The following is an 8,977-nucleotide window of genomic DNA, read 5'->3' as shown; positions in this document are numbered from 1 at the left end:
CCTGCTGTGCTGGCACCAGCATAAGAGACTGGAAGGCAGTGTAAGAAGGTCTGTTGCTTCCTATATTTGTTTGCACAGCAGTTGGCTTTTGAATCCTAGTCTAGATCTCTTTATAGAGCTAATAGAGTAACTTTTGTGAAACACTTTGAAGACAAATTGCATGCAAAAAGTGTCTAACAGTTCTTCATGTTAGCACAGCTTGTTGCAGAAACCAGGAAGAATCACACTCACACTAGGTGGTGTGTATGTGTAGTTTATAGAATGTTTTAGTACTGATAGAACTATTGTCACTAAGACACTGCTCTAAAAATTAGATTGCCAAATCTAGAGCATATAAATCTTACTTTATGATCGCATACAGAGCAAATATTCATATATGTCTGTACGAGCCACTAAATTATCTGTGTACTTTCAATGTCCTTGCTCATCAAGAATGATGCAGACGGGAGCTGGGATGGAGTGCTGCCACACAACGCCCCGTGCTGCCGCTGTTCTGTCTTTTCTCGCTTTGCCTCTGTTGGTAGGGGGGAACAAGGACACTGCTGCTACGCCAGCACCCTAGTTCGGGGCTGGCTTCCCCTCACCTGCGCTCGTCACTTTGGAACTGGGCTACTTTCCCCCACCGTGCTCTCTCTCCCCATCCCAAAAAACATGGCTTTTTGTTTGGGTCTGGTGCTGGCACAGCTTGTAGGGAGCTGGGTGGCTCCCCCACCCTCTGTCTGGTCCTTGGCTCAGCTTCAGAATCGTGGTGGCGTGCCCCCATACTTGGAGCACTCTGATCGGCTGTTTCTGTCAGCCAATCAGAGTGTGTATAAAGCATTACAGACAGACAGACAGACTTAGACTTTTATAATATTAGAATAATGTCTGCATGAGCCACTGAATTATCTCTGTACTCTCAATGTCCTCAAAATGTTGTTAGTGGTAAATGGAGTCCATCTGTTCTGACATAAGTCCATTTATGATCTCAGCAAAGCAGTATACTTTAATTTCCTGCAGTTCTTTAATTTAATCCAGTTTCAGTGAAAGAAAGGAGGGTTTTTGTTTTGTTTTGTTTTTAACAATCATTCCATTGCGAGATTTATTTTCTCTTGCAGAGATCAGGCCAATAAATGGGTATTTTGCTTTGATATTTAATTAATAATACTATGCACTTAGAGTTCTGTCCACCAGAAGGATTGAATTTTTTGAATGCTTTTCACATATGTAGTGGTACGTGAATGGGAGAAAGTGGGGGTGGAGCAACGTTAAGTGAACTACTTAAGGCTTTCCATAATAACCTGTGGCAGGGATGCAAAAAGAACACAGCTCAGTGCCAACTTCAGTAATCAGAGACATAACGGAGCAACTGGGTGCCCAGGGCAACAGCAACTTATTCTAGTTGCTGGCTCAAATGCACAGCTTTGACAACAGATGTTATTTTTCTGCCTCCTCTCCTCAGGTCTGGTGCCTGAGGATGCCACCCTGGTCACCCACTTTAACACTTATGCCATTGCCAGAAGTAATTAAGTAGTTAAACCATATAACTACTTTTCATTCCATTTTCTTAATGATATTCTCTCAAACGTCTAAAACTGGATACAGATCTCTTTCCTTGACACTTGGACTCAGTGCCCAAAAAGTCATTTAGCACTCCCAGAAAATTAACTAGTCCTGTTTGCCCATCTAACTCTTTAAGAGCCAAATATTGCTTTTTGGTAAGTAACTTCTTCCTTAGACCACTTATCACTGAGAAGTAATTTAGACAGTACTTCTAAAATCCTGCTTGGTAATATTCAGGTGTACTTTTTTTATAAGGTACTATTTAATAGCCCAATATTTGGAGCCTAGGATGTAGAAACAGAAGAGAGTCCCTATTGTTGCATTAAAAAAATAATTTTGGATCACTAAGATATTTTTAATAAGATTGTCTCCTGCACTCTCTCTTCTTCTTTCTCAGAGTTGGCGATAGAATTTCTGCTGCCTTTGGCAAACTAGCATATATCCACTTGTCACTGTCGGAGTGTTATTTCTGACCAATAAATATTTTGAGATGTTTTGTTACTGTGTCCTGCTGAGGGCCTATTTGAGTGAAACACTCAACACTCCGTTGCCCTAATGAACTTTGGATCAGATTCCTGTATAGTAAAGCCAGGCTTGGTCCGAGCCATTCTGAAGTTGTTTAAAATCTATCTAATAAAGGTGGGAGCACCAAGATAGGATTACCTGAATTACAGGTGTTTGGTAAGTTGACTACTGATAAAAGAGACAAGTCTACATCCTGACCTTTTATCACTTACACCCCAAAACACAAGAAAAAGCCCTTGTTCCAGTACCTATCTGGATACCTACAAGGGTGCAATATTCTCATCTGTTTCCCCTGGGGAGATTTGAGGAGGAGGAGTGGCACACAGCCTGGTAGTGGGTCTTGAATTTGCCGAATTCTTCAATTTTCCCTCCAGTCGATATCCCATATTTATACATAGCTTTCTCTAACAAACATTCTCAGATTTATTTAAATGTCTTTGTTTCACTAAAACTTTAGGAATCAGAGTGCACAAGTTTTACTATGGTCTTGGAAACTCTTAATTAGATAGAATTTATATCCTTATGAAAATTATAATATTGGGGAGGGAAGGATTTCTTACCTTGTTTCACTGTCTTGGAACGTTGCTTGGCACCATCCTGTTTTCTTTGCACCTGTTTTATAGTCCTTTATCATGTTTTGTGATGAGGTTGCTTTTGTTTTTATAACTCATCTAAGAAAGACATAAATGTATTAATTACAGCAAAACTATAATACAGTTGGGTTACAACAATCATTGCTATTAACATTTTTTTTGCTAAAGCTATGATGCACTCAGTTTGAAGGATCTATTTTAAGTCTTTTTTGTATAATGTGTCTTCTCAGGCCTTGCATTCTATTTAATTTTGACAACCAGCTAAACCAGTGGTAGATCAATTTTTTCTTTATTTGAATAGGCTAGCTGTAATGTCCACAAAAAAATGCACTCTGTGGCCACTCAGAAACAGACTTTGAAGCTATTGTCTTTAGACATACTTCTTCAGTTTGTCCTTTGCCCTTTGAAAATGACCAAAGACTAGCAACAATAGTTAGCCCTGGCTTGACATTTGAGTAAGAACCTTGCAGATGCACATATACTCCTTTGACTAATGAAATGGAAAAGCAGATCAACAGAAAAAACAATCCTTCATTTTTGGGTATCTCCTGGATGCAAGAATTAATAGTTTATAGATAATTGCACCTTTTTACACCTCTTCCTCTTTAGTCACACAGGGTTATTGAATTACAGTTAGTGAGGAAACGTGACTTGAAGCGTTATCAATATATTGGTGATCCTCAGAAATTCTCAGTTCTTTGTCTGACCCAGAGTGCAGTTTCTCAAGTGTGTGTGGTACAAACTGCTCAAAAACTTGCAAAGAAGAATTTTTTCCAACTATTTGAGTTGGTCTAATAAAAGATACCAGATTTACCCAAAAAACCTTGTCTGTCTATGGACTTGTGGTGCAGTTCGTATTGTAAGTATTTGGTTTGCTTTACAAGTGTTGCCCTGTGGGGTCAGGCCAACTCTCAGAATCTCAATATTGCGCTGTTAGACAGGAGGGTGTGACACAATTGCACATGTGTACACACACACACACACACACACACACACACACACACACTACCAATTCAAGCACATTACACTATACACCCCAAAAGTTAGACAATAATCAATTGTCCATACCCGCACACTCAGTACACATACACAGATCACTAATTTGTATATCATGCACACAATGAGAGAGAGAGACGTACATACACACACTCACCAGTACACACACATACAACCCACCTACACACATACACAGGTAAGTTCCTAACTTAAAGTGTAGGGAGTAAAAGTTGCCAGAACCAGGATTAGAACCAGTGGACTAGAGAGAAGCTGGCTGAGGAACTGAGGCTTGGGTTTACTTAAGATCAAGCGGCCCCAGGGTTACTCGAGGTCACTGGTGCAAGGGAAAGAAAAAGAAAAAAAAAAACCTGGTGGCAAGGAGGAAGACAGCCAAGAAAGACAGAGAGAGAGAGAAATTTGGGAGCTTGGGGCTGAAAACTGAGGCAGACAGCTGAGATATTGGGGAGGTGGCAGATAAGTGGTGGCAAGGAGGAGACAGCTAGGAAAGAAACTGAGGCAGAAATCTGGCTGCTCAGGGGAAAAGGCAGTGGGGATAAGACAGTGGCAAAGAAACAGGGGGTTTGGAGGCAGAGAGGAGCTCAGGACAGGTGTTGGAGGTGGCAGTGAGCCAGAAGCAGGAGAGGGAGAAATGAGACAGAAGTTAGAGGAGCGAGGAGCAAAGATTGGAGCAGGGCCAAACCATAGTAAAGCAAAACCCAACTTAGGGGTCCAAATAACAGTTTTATTAAATGGACAACACACACGCGCACACACACTCCCTCTCTCTCACAATGGCAGCAGGAGAAAGGGACTCAGTGGAAGGGTTGGAGTCCAGGTGGGAGAGAAGCAGAGTCCAAGTCTTTGGTTGAAGAGAGGGTGAGGGGTGATAGCTACCTATGCAGGCTGGAAAGGGGTCTTTGTCCAGTAGGTGTTGTCCAGAGGGGGGTCACCAGCAGGGCCTCTGAGTGGATAGGTGGTGTGGCATGGTGCTGGTCCGGATGGAGAGGGTGTCCCAAGGAGTCAGTCTTCACTACCGCTTTTATGGGTCCAACTACCTCTGATCTCCTATGAGGAGGGCCTGTCCAGGCAAGGTCAGTCCTGTTCCAGAGGGTTCCAGGTGTTCTTACTGAGCACGTGTAGCCTGGCACAATGGTGGGTTGCCTTATCTTTTGTTTCTTGAATGCTGGGGGTGGTTTCAAGGGCTGGGTCATTGGTCCAGGTATTGGTGTTGATGGTTTGGTCATTCAGAGTGAGCTATTTTTAGACTTAACTGCCATTGTCTCTCAAGCACCCTCATCCATCCCCGTTCATTCAGGAACCAAGTTACGTAGGAGGGGTACATGCGAGTCATAGGTTACACAATCAGGCATGGGGATAAGATGGGGGCTTGACATTACAAGATGGAAACTTGATATGACTTGCGTTAACTTGCATATCTAGGCCTAAAACAGTAATCACACAATATAAAAGCAGTAAAAAAAAAATCAATACAAACATAATAATTATCACTTATAAAACAGTGGATATCTATATCAAAATAGCAGGGCACTTATTTGCAAAGGGAGAGAAAAATAAAATTTACTTCCTAAAATAAAATGTTAAAGCTTATCCTACATCTTAGCTTACTTATACTTATCTATAGGGAATAGAGAGGGAGAGAAAAAGTCAGAAATGGTTGGGGAAGAGGAGGGAATGCATTTTTAAATTAAAAAAAAAAAAAAGAAAAACGGGGGGTTTTGCTACAGAATCAGCTGGGAGTCTATTGCATAGTAAGAATAAGGACTATTTTCCCCCCTTCTACATCTGGATAGCAGATTGTGGACCTTTTTCTTAGATGTTGACAGGGGTAGATCCAGGGGGGTGAAGTGGTGCAGTTGCACCCCCCTTTGACTCCTGCTTCACCCAAAGTTTAAAACCAACTCTGACAGTGGCAGCAACATTTCTATTCAGACACCTCCGAGGGAGTCGATTGACTCCCTCAGCTCATTATAATTGACCTGATTCTTTCTAAACTTTTCATTCCCCAGGTGTTAAAGACCCTCTCTCCTTGAATGGTCTTGATGTTTCACTAATCAAGCCAGCCTTTCTTCTGCAGTGCTGCTCTCTGTTAGCTGCTCCTGGTAATGTAGTTTGTATTTCATAGCCCTGCAAGACCTGTTTTTAACGCTGGATAAAAACATAAACTTAAGTATGGAAATCATTTTTCATACCTGAATACACTGCCAAGATGCACTGAATACACTGCCAAGTTGCCTAAGAAGGCTACATTTTGTTTTATGAATCTGACAAAAAGAGAGAGACACTTAATTCTAATGACTAATTATTGAATTCTAATAACTAATGTAGGAACATATTTTGATTATTTTGCCTAGTTTGTGTTTTATACATAATGTATAATATAACAAATTAATGCACATTCCAATAAAGTTATATTTGGTTTTGCTTCAATCTTAAACTGAATAATATAGCTCTAGGACCCTACCTTATTAGTAAAGCTTCTCATTTCTTCTTAACTGGAGAAAAATGTGTGTTGTATTGCATGTGATGATGAACCACACCATCTGCACCTCTGTTTTCAAAGCTGTTAACCTCACTACAGTCATTCATACTTTGTTACTTCAAGATTAGGCAGGTGTAGAAGATGCCAGGCCACTTGTTAGATATATTTTGTCAAAATTGTATAATATCAGTGCATCACTAGTCTGCATGGCTGCATGTTGTTTTCCAGGTGGAGTACCTTTTCTTTGACTTCAGTGGGCTTTCACTTAGGACAGATCAATACAGCTATCATTTTATTGATAATAAAACATGGACAATGTGCAAGCAAAAACATTTAGTAATGGATATTGTTTTAAAAATAAAAACATAAGAATTCTAAGACAAAAAGTAAAACTTCTATTTTAAAGAAATTTAGACATAGATCCTTTTAAAGGTCAGGAACCACGGCATTGCAAAGGGGCGTCCTGAGTTGACGAGCCTGTCACTTTCACAAATTTCACACTCCTAGAGTATTTTCCTGACTAGGGAAAACAATAACAAAAAAATAAAGCATATCCTTTGGGATCATCCCTATTCTGCTGTGAAGGCCACCTGCTGGGAGTGCGTGTTAATTTATTAAAAACAACAACAACAAAACAGATATGTTTCTAACATAGAAAGAACATTGAGTTGGCAAGGGACCAAATAAATGATCTAAAAATCTGTTTCCACAGTTCCGCTCCCTACTCCTCTGACTCGAATGTCAGAGATTTTAGAAATCTCTTTGCAAATTTCTTAGGCCAACATTTTCGGTTCTCTCTAATTATTTTACTTGCTCGTTATTTTCTAAGAATCTATGTGCCTTTCTCCAGCTGAAATCAACGGCAACTGTGGATTTTCAATAAATGTGACAAAAATTAGACACAAGCTGTGTGGGTACCCAAAATCGGGGAATAGGTTTGAAAATAACCCATAAAACCTGTATTTTATAGGTCTGATTCTGGAAGTTGCTAAGGCTGGAACAGGATTGGTCCTTTGTTTCTCCATCTGTAAAATGGGGCAAATTATCCTCCGAACTCCTAAAGGTATTGTGACTCTTAATTTATTTCTGTTTGTAAAAATGCCTTGAAATCATCAGATGGAAAGGGCAAAACCTACCTCTAGTTTCTGTGATCTTGAAGCATTCAGTTTTCTGAGTTAGCTGTGTTCCTCAGTAACAGAGGAGTTTTTGAGAACAGACAGTTGATGAGGTTATATATCCTTCTGTCAGCATGAAAAGGAACATATCCGACAGAAACAGGAGAGCCAGGTTGAAAAGGTTGGTAGATAAAGAAGCCTTTGTTTAATGTACCCCAGCCAGGGGGGCTGCAGGGAAACAAAGGGAGAGGATGCAATTAAGTAGCATAATTCAGAAGTCAAGCCTGTAGCTTGATTAATTTGTAGAAAAGGTGCAAAAGTAATCATGAAAAAGCAAAATGCAGGAAGGCAGGGGTGCAAAATAATACTGACTATTCCATGGGTGTCTATGATGAAATTGTATGTAGTGCTAACCTCCTGTAACCCTACCTCAGAAAAGATACACAACAGAACAAAAGGGGTTTTGGAGATGACAAGAGTAATTAGTAGCAATGAGATAAGATGTTGATCTAAAGTTTCTGAAAAGTATTGGATGACCCTAGTATAGAGAAACTATACTATAAAGCAGTGTTTCCCCATCTTTTCCAGCCCAAGGCACACTTACATTAATAAAACTTTTCCCTGGCACACCTTCCATGTTAAAGCATGAGTTCACTTTAGCTCATTTGCCACAGCAAAATTGCACAGCACAGCTGTTCAGAGGCTTGTGACTTGCACATCCCCCACCACCAACACATGCATGGTAGATAAATTTCCTTCTGCTTTGCTGGTTCTCCTTCTCCCCCACAGCCAACACATGTGCCAGTCTTCTGTGAATATCTCATCAACGTGGCTTACTTGTTCACACCAGGCAGTGGAGAACTTTCTTCTCATTATTCCAAAATTCTTGCGGCACACGGGGGAGCGTGCTGCAACACACCGGTTGAAAAGCACTGCTGTAAAGGTATGTGAAAACAATGAATGGTAAGGACAGGTGATGTATTGTCCCTATTTGTTCTCGCTTACTACAGGAACTTAAAACATCTTTTCAACCCCCTGCCTCTGGGCTATGTAACTCGCGATGACCAATGATCCAGATCGAGAACCGGGCAAGATTCAGCACAGGAGATGCTGATGGCAGGGGGGACGTGCACCCTGAGAGCACTGGTGCACCCCCTGACAGGCTGCACTCCCTGCTTAGGCACTGACTGGTCGCTGGGGGGGCACGTGCCTCCCCTGACCAAGGTGGCACCAGTTGCCCATGGTGGGTGGGGACAGTGGAGCATCTACCCTGGTGGTTCCCAACCTTTCTTAGACTGCAGGCTGCCCTGGGAAAATGCCGGCTTCCAGTGTTCACTCATTTTGAGTACGGGAACGTACCGGAGCCATCCTGCCACCACTGGAAGCACGGCCGGGCACGGTGGCATGGCTGTTAGAAGTCTCTGGGTTGATCCTGTGAAGAGGAGGCACCCTGCGGCACCCCCAAAAGGGCCCCACTCGAACCCCGCGGGTCTGAAGCGATAGCAGCGGGCAAGGGGGAGCCCTGAGGGTGGTGGTAGGGCCGGACCTCCTGAGGCGGCGAGGACCTGGGCCCCTGGGCTACTGAGGCCCGTGCCCGCGGGGATCCTGAGTCGGGCGCTGCCGGGGGAGGCCGCGCCGCTAGAGGGCAGGGCGCGCCGGGAGACACCCCGGGCGGGGCGGGGCGGAGGCGGGAGGGTCCGGCCCCG

The sequence above is a fragment of the Alligator sinensis genome, unplaced genomic scaffold, assembly GCF_000455745.1.
Source record: "Alligator sinensis unplaced genomic scaffold, ASM45574v1 scaffold933_1, whole genome shotgun sequence".
Classification (NCBI taxonomy): domain Eukaryota; kingdom Metazoa; phylum Chordata; order Crocodylia; family Alligatoridae; genus Alligator; species Alligator sinensis.
The sequence above is the reverse complement of the archived record's forward strand: the minus strand, read 5'-3'. Positions refer to the sequence as shown.